This window comes from Lepidochelys olivacea (genome assembly GCF_965140295.1).
Source record: "Lepidochelys olivacea isolate rLepOli2 genome assembly, chromosome: 10".
NCBI lineage: Eukaryota > Metazoa > Chordata > Testudines > Cheloniidae > Lepidochelys > Lepidochelys olivacea.
In genome coordinates, this window is record NC_140420.1 from 813,561 (window position 1) to 829,088 (window position 15,528).

At 49.7% G+C, this 15,528-nt stretch overlaps 1 long non-coding RNA gene across 2 annotated transcripts in view; it reads left to right on the top strand.

The window, feature by feature from the left end:
- The window catches only part of LOC311527421, a 43,977-nt gene extending 34,454 nt beyond the window's left edge, over positions 1-9,523 (top strand). For both annotated transcript variants that reach the window (XR_014713326.1, XR_014713327.1), the window contains 2 exons: positions 533-627; positions 7,568-9,523. This is a non-coding gene — a long non-coding RNA (uncharacterized lncRNA). The remainder of the gene's footprint in view (positions 1-532; positions 628-7,567) is intronic.
- Positions 9,524-15,528: the final 6,005 nt, after the last annotated feature.

A 15,528-nucleotide genomic window follows, 5' to 3' on the forward strand; every position in this document is an offset into this window, starting at 1 on the left:
CTTCCCCTTTGCTTTCCCTGCAAGCACCATTTGCCAGGGAATTATTCTCGTGGCTTTGTTGCTTGTTAGACACGTTAATCCCATAACCCTGCCAGCAATCTCTGCAGCTACGTCTGGCAGGTAAGGTGATGGCTCGGTCGCAGGCTGTCCAGTCCCAGGATGACGTGTTTACATCAGTGCTGCCTGCCTGTGGTGTTGCTTAGAGAAGCATAGATCAAGGTAAATAAGGGTGAATGGGAAATTCTCTCTGAAATGCCATGTTCATCTGACACTCAGCAGAAAAGGAGTGCTCAATTACTTCATTAATTAAATGGGTGACTCCCACGGCAACCATAAAGAAGTTGCTGGCTGCATCTGGGGGGGGTGAATGGGAAGTTAATTGCCAGTTACAGTCTCTGCCATTCCAGCTGCCTGTAATGTGTGTATTCCTGTTTATTTGGTCTCTGTTTGAACTGGGAAGAGGGAAGGTTCTGCTGTCTGCTGTTTACTCATTTTTAAAATAACGATTTAGCTTCTAAACCTGCCATTCCAGGAGCGAGCTGAACCATGTGCCAGGAACAACATGATTCTTCCAGTAACGTTTCCCTGCCCTTGTACCAACCTGGTTCCAGCAGCCCCAGCAGGCAGGTGAGCATGATACACCCCTGTCAGAACAGGTACTGAGGATGAGGAAGAACCACTTTCTCACTGGAAGGGAATCTGACTTATTTGAATGTGTCCCTGGCCAGACTGGGGGAGGTCTGTCCTTTTCTGCTGATACTGGGGCTTGGAACAATGTTGAGAACCCAGATGATCCGTGTTGTTTTCAGAGAAGGTTCAGCACAAAGAACATTCCCAGATTTCTGATTCTGTGCATGGAAGAGACCAAGCTCTGGGTAGCAATGGCCCTCCTGTTTCTTGCAAGTCTTGCAAGGACACTTGCAAAGTCTCAGAGCTCCAGTTCTGAAGGTGTGCCCCGATGTGCAGTCAAGGCCAACCAGAGCTCTTCCTGGGAAAAGGGTGAGCTCTGGGAGCGGGCAGTCTGCCTGCAAAGGGTCTGCCACACACGATCTCTGAGGGGTGTCACCTCTTGGTTTTATCTCGGGGGTGGTCCAGCCTGGCTAAGAGCCTGATGAAGGTGTAAGAGAAGTCCTACTACTGTCATCTGCATTTGGCCCTGGCTCTGCGTTTCTGCAGCAGAGCCCCGTATCGGCCACAACGCCCAGCGCTGTGAAGCTGCCCTGGCTTGCAATGCGGGGCGTAAGCAGAAATCTGACCAGTGCATTTAACATTTAGAATAAGCGTCACTGTACCAGGCTCCCTGAGAACGGGTCAAATCCAATTCAGCAGGTACTGCCCTTTACTTTTTGTGTTAATCATGGTAGGAACTTTGACCTGAACCCATTAAATGTACAAACAGAAGGCATAAAAAAAGTCAACAGACCAGAAAAGCCTCTGAATCCTGAAGCATTGTGTGGGATGGTGTCAGTTTAGCCAGGCCCCAGTTTAGCAGAGTGTAAATACAATCCTTCTCGCCATGCAGAGAACTGTCCTTAGCCAGAGCAATGGAGAAGTTAAAGGTTGGGAGCAGTTCAGCGTCTCGGAGACAAATCCATCCCTGGGGCAACTCTAAGATGTTTCTTTGCTTTCACTGATAAAAACCAGATCGCATGGAAGGCAAAACAGGGAGGATGCCTGGCCCAGTGGACAGGGTACTCGACATAGTGCACTGGGCAAGGGTATTGCTCCTGGCTACTGGCTAGTGCTCTGTTCTCCTGGTTGTCCACACATACCACGTGCAGGACTTCATTTTCACTCAGCTCAGTGCCCTGCCCTCTCTTGGGGCCCGGTTCCCCCCTCCAACTCCGCCAGGAACTCAGCTGCACATGGGATGTGCCGAGAATTGAGAGTCTTCAATAGAAATTTGGCAAATGTCTCTTTTCCTAAATTGTTTTCTCTTGCCTTTCAGTTCAGAGATGAGCTGGGGGATGGCAGCAGTGACGGGAATGTCTGGAGCAGATGGGTTTGGTTTAGATTACAAACAAAGGGGCTGTAAATTCTTCCTGGAAATCATTGCAGTGAATGAGCTGGGCCCACAGTCAGTGCTGCTCTCGGGCAGAGGGTTGGGAGGAGCTGGGCACATCACTTTAGAGGATCTAGTCAGTAAGAGATGTGTGAAATCTTCAGTCTTTGCTGTTGCTGGGCCATTATTAGTATTTTTAGCAGTTTTAGCTTCTGAGCCCCCATGCCCTGGTCTTGGAGGGGTTAACTGTGTGTCTTACGTGACAAATATAGCAGAGAATTGGAGTGTTTCCAGGCACCTTCTGTCAGGGCCGGCTCCAATGGCACCAGCTTGGGGCGGCATTCAGAATGGGGCGGCGGTGGTCAGTGTCCCGCAGCGGCAATTCGGCAGCAGCTCCGCCACTCTTCGGGGGCGGGGGGTACAATTTGGCGACTGCTTGGGGCGGCAAAATTGGTAGAGCTGCCCCTGCCTTCTGTAGTAAGTTATGGGAACATACTTGGTTCGCTGGCTCACCCTTAAGAGTCTTTAATACACAGAAAAAAGGAATAATCAATAATTACCTGTAAGAGCCAATCAGCCAGCGTCTTACACCCAGAGTCTTTTCACTTATTCAGTATGTTCACTTCCAGCAAGGCTTATCGCTGTATCTTGGAGCAGCACATTCATGAGTGGGGAATAAAGGAGACTAAAGTCCTAATCCTGAAACTACCTCCAGGCGGGCACAGAAACCTGCTTGTGCAGATTGGTGTCTAGATCTCTATGCGTTTAAATGCAAGGCCCTTGTGCCTTGTAATGCACCCTAGGCAATCTTACCTTTCATTAATCATCAGTGTAAACACTCTGTTACACCATACTTAAAACTAACCATGTAAAGGCAACATCATGTGTGACTTGACCTTGGCAAGCTTACAAATACCAAACCTTTACAACCAATCAACTCATTAAAATGTTTCAAAATCTTTAAAAAATCATCTCATTTTATCCAAGTATTATTTAATAGAAAACCTTGCTTTGAAGCCTTTTAGGGTTAACAGTCTATAGATTTGACATGGGTCTTACATTTGAAATATACACAACTGCAGAATGAAGAATGCTTTTTCTTCTAACCAGTTATAAAAGGGAGTTTTACTAAAACTAATTGAAACTACAATTGCAAACGTAACCATTATCTTTCAAGGCAAACCCATTTATACATCAATTAAAGAAGCAAAATATCTTTCATTGCACATGTTTTAATATGTTTATTTGAGAAAACGCTCTTCCTTCCTGTCCTTGGATGGAAGGAGGAGATGGCACTTGTCTCCTTCCCTGGAGGATATTCGGGGGTGTCTCATTCGCAAGCATTCCAAGTTTTGTCCATCAGCAACGGGCGCCTTCTGTGCATCAGCAGATCAACATTTTCTTCAGTTTTTACCCCTCTTGCGCGTACATTAAAGTTACCGTCAACTGGAATAGTCTATTTTTCCACAAAAATTGTTTAACTCTTTTAATCGCTTTACTCTAAAATATCCCATCTCTGTTTTATTATAAAGCACGGCCAAAGTGTTCACACACCGTCAATTTCCATATAGAAATACAAAAAAACAAATCTTAGACATTAACTCTACAATACGTGGACCCAGTCACTGTTCAATTTTTGGGACCTATATGGGCCTCTCCCATTCTCTCCTCCTGCCATGCTGCGTTCATCACTTGTCATCACCTTGGTAGAAGGTACAGGGACATCCGCTCATCTTGAGCGCTGGTTTTTCCTCCTCATGTGATGGCCCCCATCCAGCAGATTACTTAAGTATGTGCTTAACTTTAAGCATGTGAGTAGCTCTGCTTAAGAGAGACAAGATGTGAGAGGTGATATCTGTTATTGGACCAACTGCTGCTGGTCAGAGAGACCAGCTTTCAAACACGTAGAGCTCGTCCTTTACTGAAGTCAGTAGAATTATTCATAGCTTAAAAAGAAGCACATACTTACCTGCTTTGCTGGATTGGGACCATCCTACCCCTGGGAAGGTGTCTGAACAGGGAGACTGTGCACATACAAATAAATGATGGGAGCATGAAGTGCCATGCGATATTTCCCAGCATATGGTGAATCATAAGGAAACTGCCTGAAGGTTAGATTCAAGTCCTGGCAGAATCGGTGCCTTGTCTCCAAAAACGAAGGAGCATGCAGTAGAGTTTTCCTCCCGTTGCTTGCAAGAGTGTGTGAGCCGGGTTTCTGATACAGGTCTGGGATATTGTTAGTGGGTTCTTGATGTCTGTGCGGGAGTGTTACTGACATAGTTAATTATTTGGCTACTGGTCTAGGGTGTTGTAATGAGCCTCTGATGTCCCTTATCCTCTCAGCTCAGGCATGAGTTACACACAAAGGCTTCACAGACCTTCCGAAGCAGCAGTGTCAAGGCACAAAGTATTGTGGCTCTGTTTCAGTCATGAATCCTTTGAAAGGTTTTGAATGATAGCAGCAGCCACAAATACCATAGAATCATAGAATATCAGGGTTGGAAGGGACCTCAGGAGGTCATCTAGTCCAACCCCCTGCTTAAAACAGGACCAATCCTCAACTAAATCATCCCAGCCAGGGCTTTGTCAAGCCTGACCTTAAAAACGTCAAAGGAAGGAGATTCCACCACCTCCCTAGGTAACGCATTCCAGTGCTTCACCACCCTCCTAGTGAAAAAGTTTTTCCTAATATCCAACCTAAACCTCCCCCACTGCAACTTGAGACCATTACTCCTCGTTCTGTCATCAGCTACCACTGAGAACAGTCTAGATCCATCCTCTTTGGAACCCCCTTTCAGGTAGTTGAAAGCAGCTATCAAATCCCCCCTCATTCTTCTCTTCTGCAGACTAAACAATCCCAGTTCCCTCAGCCTCTCCTCATAAGTTATGTGTTCCAGTCCCCTAATTATTTTTGTTGCCCTGTGTTCCAGTCCCCTAATCATTTTTGTTGCCCTTTGCTTGACGTTTTCCAATTTTTCCACATCCTTCTTGTAGTGTGGGGCCCAAAACTGGACACAGTACTCCAGATGAGGCCTCACCAATGTCAAATAGAGGGGAACGATCACGTCCCTCGATCTGCTGGCAATGCCCCTACTTATACAGCCCAAAATGCCATTGGCTTTCTTGGCAACAAGGGCACACTGTTGACTCATAGCCAGCTTCTCGTCCACTGTAACCCCTAGGTCCTTTTCTGCAGAACTGCTGCCGAGCCATTCAGTCCCTAGTCTGTAGCCGTGCATGGGATTCTTTCATCCTAAGTGCAGGACTCTGCACTTGTCCTTGTTGAACCTCATCAGATTTCTTTTGGCTCAATCCTCTAATTTGTCTAGGGCCCTCTGTATCCTATCCCTACCCTCCAGCGTATCTACCAGCCCCATGATGTCCATTTCTCAGCTAAGCAATTGGCTGATTCAAAGCTTCCTTGCCTTTCAAGACAGCAGCTAAAGCAGTGCAGAGATGATGACCATACTGCAGCACGTGGTTATTTTTTCTTACGCATTTTAGGAATGACGTGCTGTGTGCATTGCTTCTCAGGAGACTGGCTGGTTGGCCCTGAGGGGATGTTGATTATACTGTTATTCTGCCATCACAGATAGAGAGGTTAAAACAACTTAGAATGACCACTAAGTAAACAGAGCTGGTCTGATAATAGTTGTTGAAACTCTATTCCCCACTTCCCTCTCATCCTCTGCTTCTTTGCCATTTATAGTTCCTCTTATCTTTGTCTGTATTTATGTCTTTTTCTCATTCTGACTCATTTCCTCCTGAAAGGTTTAGGTCTCAAGAGTCAGGTTTCTTTGCATTGATTCACGGTGGAGTCTCTAACAGCAGGTGTCAGGAAGGTCAATGTGAAAGCTGCAGCTTTTTCCAGGTATCTTGCCTGAAATTCTTGTGTAGCCTGAAAAAGCGTGAGGCAAGCTGGGAGGGAAAGAGCTTTTCTCTTAGAGAAAAATTTTAAAGTTTCAGGGTTTCAGACATTCGCTCTCCAGCTAAATCCCTGGGAATGACGCAGAAAAGGCTTCCTGCTCAGGAGTTCACATTTCCTGCTCTGCAGCCTTAGGAACTGGTACATATTAGGTATGTCGGGACTGAGCTTTTGCCTCATTTGAAAGTTTGCTTTCCACCACCTCTAGATCTTTGGGGCTACCATGAAGTGCAGAATTAGCCAGGAATGTGTGACATTGTCCATTTTCACATTGCAGATTTCTTCATTTGAAACAATACCGTTTGGTTTCATTTTCGCTGGCAGTGAATATGGTTTTCATGGTAAAGTTGGAGAAATCCTGCCCCGGAGCAGGGTGCTGAGTTCCAGAGATTTTCCTCTGGTGAAATCTTCCTTCTTGGTGTGACCCTGCTTCCTGTAGAGACAAATCTTCATGAACTCTGCAAAAAACATTGGAAGCAAAACACAGGCCCTGTTTTCCTCCCTGTCCCAGCAGGAAGAATGGGGGTTCTCTAGAAGCCGGTCCTCTTGGAGAGCAGATTAGAGGGATGCCACTGGGCTTCCTGGTCTCCGATTGTAACCGCTGTGAAAGCAAAGGCAGCCATTGAGGACTGGGGACACACTGATATGGTGGAGAAGGGTCAATTGCCATTGCCCCATCTCAGACAATTCCCTAAGGCAGGCCATGACCACCTCGCCTCCTCACCATGGATGCCTGCCGCATAGTATCCTTCATTAACACTGCATATTAAGGGTAGCACTGAGACAACTGGCCAGACACCTCCCTTGCTATGGCTTGGGTGACATGGCCTTCCTAACGCATCCTCGCCATCTCTTGCATGATAGAGGATTGGTTTCACAGATTCTAGCACCAGAGTGGACCATTGTTATCATCTGGTATGACCTCCTGCACCCACAGGCCAGAGACCTGCCCCAGAACAATCCCCAAAGCAGAGCTTTTAGAAAAAATCCCATCTTGATTTAGAAATTGTTAGTGATGGAGACTCCACCACAGCCCTTGTCCATATGTTCCAAGGGTTCATTACGTTCACTGCTAAAATGGACCCCTTATTTCCAGCTTGCCTAGCTTTGGTGTCCAGCCATTGGATGGGGTTAACCTTTCTCTGCTAGAGTGAAGAGCCCACTATTAAATATTTGTTCCCCTTGTAGATACGCATAGACTGCAATGATGTCACCCCCGAAGCGTCTCTTTGCAGCAGCAGGTTTAGCTGTTTGGCTGCCTGGAGCCTGGCTCCTGATGGTCATCCCGCCCAGTGTAAGGCAAGTGAGGGACGGAGTTTCACCATGGGGCTCTGGCTATGCTGCTCTCTCCCTTGCTTCCTGCAGAGCTCAGCACTGGAGGAAACTGAATTGCTCCTGCTTGGAGCCAGGGTCTCTCTTGCTCTGGTCAAGGTGGTTCTCTCTTTTCTTGCTGTTAGATTGCAGCAGAAACCAAGAGCCATCATTAACGGCTACCTCTGCATCCCCCTATTGTCTTGGAGCCCTGCTCCTCCAGCCTTGCTGAGTCCTGCTTCAAACCTGTGGGATGGTGCTGGGCTGGGTTTTCACACCTCACCCAAAGATGCTTTGACACTTACAGACTCCTGTATTACTTCCCCCAGGTCCTTCCTGGCACCTCCGTTACAAGCCTTTGGCACCTGGGAATGGCTGGCCTGGAGTGATATCATCTCAGACAACGCTGGTCGCAGGGCATGTTGGGCTGGTTTCGAAGACCTGAAGCAATGGGGGAGGGGCTGGTGCTGCAGAGGGCCACCAGCGGGGCTGCTGCATCTGCATGGCTGCTCAGTTCTCATGTGGAATATGCCCAGTGGGTCACCTGGATCCAGCTTCTCCAAGGACTGCAAGACGCGCAGCTCCCCCACCTGTTGCTGTGGTGACCAGCGGGGCACAGTGCTGCTCCGGGAGGCACGGCTGGGGGATGGACGGTGTCTCCAAGAGACATTTTCTTTTCTCCTCCCAAGTCCTGGGCTCTGGCCAGAGGGGGAGCCCAGGGGAAACAGGAGACGGCTGTGCTGGAGAAGTAATAGTCCCGCTGGCCTCACCCAGGACCTGCTGGGTTCGGGGCAGTCTGTCCCCCAGGGTCTTGGCCGTTCCTAGCTGGGAATGGCCTGGCAGTGAGCTCCCCACCATTCCCCAGCCTCAGCCCTCAGTGTCCCAGAGGTCTCTTGCACAAGCCAGCAATGGAGGAACAGTGGGGCCCTGCAGAACAGGAACCAAATGAGCGGAGGCGGGATTAAATAACACGTGGCCCAATATCCCAGGGGAGGTTCCCTCTGGCTCCTCACTGGAACATCAGTCTTCTGTCCAGGCTCAGGGCTCTGGAGACCTGGGTTCCGATCTAGCCTTGTGTCCCAGATGGAAAGGGGGTATCTCATTCTCGCCCCTTCACTGCAGTGTAGTGGCAGGAAAGGGACGCCCCTGCTGCCCTGGCCATTGGTAAAGTCCTTTGGGATCCTGGGCTCCAGGGTGGTAATTGCCTGCAGTGTGCTGCTCTCAGCAGAGAGCTGCAGCCACAGGCTGTCTGCCCAGGAGCCTGCAGGGACTGACAGAGACCTGGGCCCACTTCTGAGTAAAGGAGGGAGATGCATAAACTCGCTGTGTTCCTGCAGAGAGAAGCACGGCTGTCAGGGAGCTGGAGCCCCAGCCAAGGCAGAGACGCTGCCCTTGATCCCAAGGGTGCTGTGCAAGTGACAGGGAGGCTGCAGCGCAGGTCCCTGCTGTAGGCAGAGCTGGAGCCCGCATTGGAAAAGCACCCAGCGGGCTCCGTGGTGAGAGCCTTGTGGCCCTGCCTGTGCAGAGTCCGAGCATTGTGCCCCCTGTCAGAGTGTGCCCCTGTGCTCACACCCTGCATGCTGTTGTAATGATGTTTGTACAGGCCATGCCATGTGAGGTAGCATTTAAAACCTCATCATCTGCTGATCAGCAATATCATGGCAAAATGCACGTAGCAGTGTTGTGTGTGAAGTTATACACAAGCTGAGATCACAACTAAAAGTGTGTTTCCAGAGATGACTGGGGAGTGACAAAAAGAAAAGTCAAGCTGATGCCTCAGCCAGGTGTAAACAAGGCTGATGGGCCATTACCTGCGCATTGCCCACTCTTTGGCAGGAAAGGGGGCAGAGCAAAAATCTACATCTTAGCAAAGAAATAGCATGGATCCCTTCCACACAGGCTGCCTGTCGCCTTGCTCCTAGCTGGAAATGCTTCTCAAAGTGGGGACAGGACTATAAAAAGAAGGGACAAACACCCCTAGACAGCCCTCCCTCCTTCTATCTCTCCCCCCTCCCTGCTCGTCACATTCACTACACCTGAAGAGACGTAGGAAGGAGCCGTTGGACGTTGGGGGAGGGTCCTGACCTGAGAGTCTGGTCAGTCAGGCTGCTGAAAGCACATGGTGAGAGAACTTTGCTTTGAATCTAACATCGTTTGTTAAGTTAGGCACCAGTGTTTGATCTTTATTTTTCTTTTAACCATTTCTGACTTTTATGCCTCACTACTTGGACTCCCTTAAAATCTCTCGCTTTGTCGTTAATAAACCTGTTTGCGTGTTTTATCTATTCCGGTGTGTGGCCGTTGGAGTGCCTGGGTACTCTATTTAAAATAATAAGCTGGTACTGAATATGTGTGTACTGTCCAGGAGAGGCCCGGGCAGGGCAGGACACACATTTCTGGGGGGAAATCCGAGACTGCATGTGCTGGGGTCACTCTGCAGCATGACGAAGGCAGGTGAGAGCCCAGGCGTGGCTGGCTGGCTGCAGCTCACACACAGACGGAGCTGGGAGTGATTTATATGCCAGAGGCTGCTTGTGAGCAGTCCAGGCTGTAGGCTACAGCAGCAAAGCATTGCAAAGGGGAGCCCAGGTAACGTGCAGGGGGGACACAGTCCCCCCCCCCATTAGCCTGGATTGTGCACCGGTTTGTCAACCCCCCCGCCGGCCCCCGGAGGCTTGCTGAGGTCGTAGACACCACAAAGGCTCCTGGAAAGCCAGCTTCTCGTCAGCTGGAGTGACAGCACATTGGAGCTGAGCTCTCTGCTGACTGGTGGCACTAATATGCCCTGGACTGCGACTGAAGCCCAGCTGCAGAGTCTATGCTGCAATGCCATGGCCCAGACCACAGCACCCAGTATCCGGAGTGCTGAGACATACTGGGCATCACCGCTGTGATCCCACGGCAGCATTAAAGGCATAGATCTATCCACAGACACCCCGGGGGGTGGAACGTCTTCACCCAGCCCCCCCCATGTGGCGATGCCATGGTTTATTTGATAATACTTTCAATGAAGTATACATTTCATTCCAGTTTAATAAGGTCATTGTTTTATATTAAACAAACACCAGTTAATTACCAAAGGAAGATTTATTGAGGTTTACCAGCTGTGTAATAAAGAGTTATTGAAACACGTATCACCTACAGAGCTGTTAATCTGCACATGTTAAACACTGCAGTTCGTTAGTGTCTCAGCCCTGGCTGGGTGAGATGGCAGGTGCTATGGTTTGGATGAGGAGACCAGGGAGAACACGTCCTCACCTCATTTCTCCCTGGCTGCTTTCTCGATGTCTCCTCCCTCACTCCCAGGCCCTAGCATCTTCCTTAGTGACATTCAGGGCTCTGCATTTGGCCCTCTCCACTGTGTCCCTGGCTGACTGCATTGGGTCATGTGGCTTCCATGCTCACTGATCTTTCCCAACCCCATGGGGAATCCCCATGGTTCCAGCTTGCTTCTCTGACAGCTCAGAGGGGAGCTCCAATCTCCAGGTTAAGCTCAATGTGGCAAAGCAGGAGCTTTCTCCCCCTTTTACCCCTCACTACCACGCTCCCCATCCTTCCTGTCTTACAGCCTTACTTCCATGGCATCCTCTCGGACTCTTTATGTAAGGACATGGGTCCGTCAGTCCAGTATCCAGACTCTGACAGTGGGTACCATCAGATAATGCAGAGGAAGGTGCAAGCACCCCATAGTAGGGAGATGTGGGATAATTTGCCCACCATGTAGGTCTCAGTCTGATTCTTAATAGTTAGACATCAGGCTTAGCCCGGAAGCCAGATTTCCTGTCCATTCAAAACTTTTATTTTAGCCTTAACTATTACAACTCTGGATAATCTTATCTATATAAATGTCCAATCCCTTTTTCATGCGTTAGGTTCTTGGCCTCAACTACTTCATGTGGCATTGAGTTCCACAGTATAATCTCATTTTGAATGAAAAAGTATTTCCTTTTACCAGTTTTGAATTTGCCACCTTGATTAACATTAAACGTCTCCATTTTCTTGTACTATGAGACACGGAGAACAGAAGTTCGGATCTGCCATCTCTTGACCATTCAGTATTTTATAAACTTTCATCCTGTCCCCTCTCATTCGTCTCCTCTTTAAGGTAACAATCCCAGTCTTTTCAATCTCTCTGCATAGGAGAGTTTTTCAAGCATCCTGATAATTTCTGAGCTCCCTCTAGTTCTGCAGTATGCTGTATGAGATGGGGTGGCCAGTCCCACACACAGTAGCCAGATGGGGTTGCACCACTGATTTATATAAAGGTGTTATCTTCGTATTATTCTCCATTTCCCTTCCTTATGCATCCAAACTCCTTCTTAGCTTTCCTGACCACAGCTGTGCATTGAGCCAAGGTCACCATGGAGGACAGGTCTCTTTCCTGAGTTAATACAGGGTCTGTCTACACTGCAATTAGACACCGGTGGCTGGCCCGAGCCAGCTGATTCGGGCTCATGGGGCTGTTTAATTACAATGTTGTAGACGTTCCGACTTGGGCTGTAGCCTGAGCTCTGGGACCCTCCCACCTCGCCAGGCCCTAGAGCCTGGGCACCAGCCTGAGTGCAGATGTCTACATGGACATCGACAGTGCAGTTGAACAGCCCCGCGAGCCTGAGTCAGCTGGCGTGAGCCAGCCTGGGTTTCAACTGCAGCATAGACATGCTCACCGTTAACACAGAATCTGGTGAGGTATATAAGCAATTTAAATCTTCCCCTCCAAAGTGCATTACTTTTTATTTATCAAAACTGAGCGTCACCTCCCACCTCCCTCCTTTTCCTCTCACTCTGTGGCTGACAGTGAATCAGGCTTATTTTATCTTTACTGTGTCACCTAAATCTGCCCAGCCGTCCATCTCCAGCACCAAAGCACTTGTTCCCCGTAGCTGCTGCCATCGCCTCCCCTCAGCCTGCTCCTCTGACTTTTCCAGAACGCTGATGCAAAAACTAAGTCCAGCCCTGCAGCCCCTTGCTGCCCGCACCACTTTAACCATCTTGGCCTCACCTCCAAGGCTCTGCACAGATTTACTGCTCCCACCTCCCTGTCATCCAGCCAGGCTGTGTGACTAGCTACCCCATGTCCCTCCCATGCCCCCATCTTGGAGCTGCCTCCTAGACAGTCCGGTGGCCAAAACCCTCCCCTGACTTGGTCTGCCAAGCTTCCGCTCCCTTCTCCTGGGAGATCCGTGAATGCCAGTCCTCGCCTCCAAACAGAGAGGCAGAGCCAGGGGCTGGTGCTCGTCGTGCACTTGGGTAAATCAGGAATGGCTCCGTGCAATAACAGCTGTGTCACAGCTCCATGAGTGACCTAGGGCCAGGGCCTGCATGTGCTGGGTGGAGCCAGCCCCACTGCTCAGCCCCCTCCTGTCCTCTCGTCACTACCCCACTCCAGAGAATGCCAGGTCTATGGGGCAGGACCCATGTCTTCCTTCACGTCTGCACAGCAGCCAGTGCCCTCTCGGTGCTGCAGAAGTGATCATTATTAAAACCCAAAGCTTGCCCACTGGAGCGGTCAGGGTCCTCCCCAGGGATTCAGATACCCCCACGGAGGCTGCAGCCGCCAGCTGAGAGTCCCCAGGCTGTTTGCTGTGCTGCTGATGTTTTTCAAGCTGTAGGCAGCTGTCCGAGACACACCCGCCCCAACGGAGACGACAAGGAGCACGGAGCAGCTGTTCGCCGGGAGGGAAGATGAGGTGGTGTCAAGCACTGAGGAGTCAGGAGAAGAGGTGCTGGAGCAAAGTGCTCCATCACCAGAGCAGCACTGCCGGGACCAGATCGCCCAGGCAGGAGAGCTGGAGGAATTTCAGCGAGAAGCGGCTCAGCTGCTAGCACCAGTGTGCAGTTTCCATCAGGGCTGCACTGGAGCTCTGGGGTAGCCAAGTTGTACCATTTATAAGGCAACAGGGGGCACTCCGGGCATCACAGAGAAAGCGACGAAATGAGGCTAGGTGCAGAAAGACATTCACATGGAGAGAGAGAGAAGACCGGTGCTGCTTCTTTCAAGAGGAGACAGATAATTGGTATACAAAGTAATGAATGTGATAGGAGGCGGCAAATCGGGCACTGCTATTTACCCTGGCAGTCTGCAGGTACAAAGGGATGTTCCATTCCACTGAAAAGCTGACTGAGTTCAGATTAATGCAAAGAAATTCTAGCTGTTTACACAATGCACAGCTAACCCCTGGAACTCCCTGCTGCGAGTTGTCACTGAGACCAGGGGCTGAGTGGACATTTATATGGATAGTGAAGACAGTCACAGTCAGGTTACATAAGACAAGGACAAATGCAGAAGGGAGCTACTCCTGCTCCAGGCCCTCAGCCAACTTCTAGCTGATGGAACCAGGAAGAAGCTTTCCCCCCAGATAGGTTATTCAATTTTTGTCCCCCTGGGGGCATTTCTTGCACCTTCCTATGAAGCAGCTGGATGCTGGGCTGATCTGCCGTGGCAGTTCTGGTGTTTCTGTCTACTAGTGTAATTTCTAGGCCTGGCAGAGAACGTGTTTAACTAGCTCTGTGGTTACGGTAAAATCTATCTCAAATATGTAAAGTAAAAGTACTGTGAAGCCAGCTGTTTCAGTGTCATTGGTCTGCATATAAATCTCAAACACTGCAACTGTCAATCCGAGTTTTCAGGTGGTTGTAACTAACCTAAATCTTTCTTTTTACTCAGCACAACTTGGATTTCCCCTGGGAGCTCTCTTCTCTGAAGCCTGAACTGTATCTGTCAAAACATCCCCTTGAGGTCTCCCAACCTTTGATAAGTCCTTGTATTCCATTTCAGGAACAGAGGAAAGAAATGTCAGCCCTGTAATCCCATTCCCTCTGTAAAGGAACGCCCCCGGCATGGCTTGTCCTGCGGCAGTGCCAGGTGAGGGGGATCCTTGCTGCTCCAGATTTGCTGGGAAAATCCTTCCTGCCCTTCACGTGCTGCTGCCAATGACACTCTGCCCTTTCCTTTTCTGTGCATGCCAGGCCCTTGCTGGCCTGTGGTGCCAGGCTCCATAATCCACTGGTTACATTTTCAAACGAGCATCTTTGTGCTTTCTCCCAGGCTGCCCCACACACTTGGGAGGCCTCTGTGTAAACAGCCACAAAACAAACGGATTAATCTCCTTCTAATCCTGCCTTCAAACTCTTCTCTGCAGGAAGCCAACAAAAAACTTGACATCAGCTAGACTATGGGTGTACTGAGACTGCAGCCTGTCATGCTGACCGATACTATCCCACTGTTACCTTGGACTCTCCCACCAGTCTGCCTGTATCCAGCTATTGTCTCTTCCCTTCTATTTAGAGTGTAAGCTGCTTTGGGCAGAGGCCTGCTCTCGCTCTGTGAGTGTACATGCCTAGCACAATGGGGGCCTGGTCTGTGGCTGGGTTCCTAGGCACTATGGTTACATAAGTAATGATAATATCCACAGCAGGTCCGGGGCGAGCTGTTGTGCAAACATGCACACGCTTACAGAGCCTGATCCAGGCCGGAGAGGAAATGCTTCTTCAGGCTCTTATGCTGTGGCTGGTGCTCTGAGACGGGCTGGACTGCACACAGCATCATTTCAGGCTGGAAGGGAGCGCCTGGGGTTTGTATCCTGGCATGTTTCTAACTCTTATATGATGAGCTCCTCAAGCCCCTGTGCCGTCCCTTCAGAAGCCCTCGTGCCCTTGCTCAGCGTACCAGGCAGCTGCCTCGCTTCTGCAGAGGCCGCAACGTCTGTGGCTGTTTCTGCCCTTTGCCACATTCCTCACCTGTAAAGGCAGCACTCAGAGTACGCCCCGCAGCCTCTGGACCCTGCCATTGAGCCTTCTCCGCAGCACTGAGACAGCCTGGTGTTCTTAGCTCGCTCCAGGCTGATACAAGGAGTTCATCCGCACGTTGTTCCAGGCATACCTCAAAGGGCACCAGTCAGAGCTATGTAATGTTGTCATATAAATTCACTGGCTGGAGACCATGGCTTGTCTGCGGGATCTTGGCCATTCAGAGGCTGAGGCTGCTGCTACTCTGAAAAGCTGACATTAGCATCTGTTTCCTTGTTACTGTCATTAGGATTTTTGCCCTAATTTGAAATCCTGCCACTTGCTTATTTGTGGGTGGCTTTCAAACCGGCTGCATCAGGCCTCCAGCAGCCATCCTGCATCAGGCCTCAAGCTTTGTTAGTTCAGAGTCTGCATTTGTAACTGCACGTAGATCTGTGTTTTCAGAAGAGCCACTAAATCTTCTTAGTTCTGGGGCAGTTAATTTGGTTAATGACGCTGGGTCCATTTCCTTTGGCTGCTGGGTACCAATAGAACACATTTG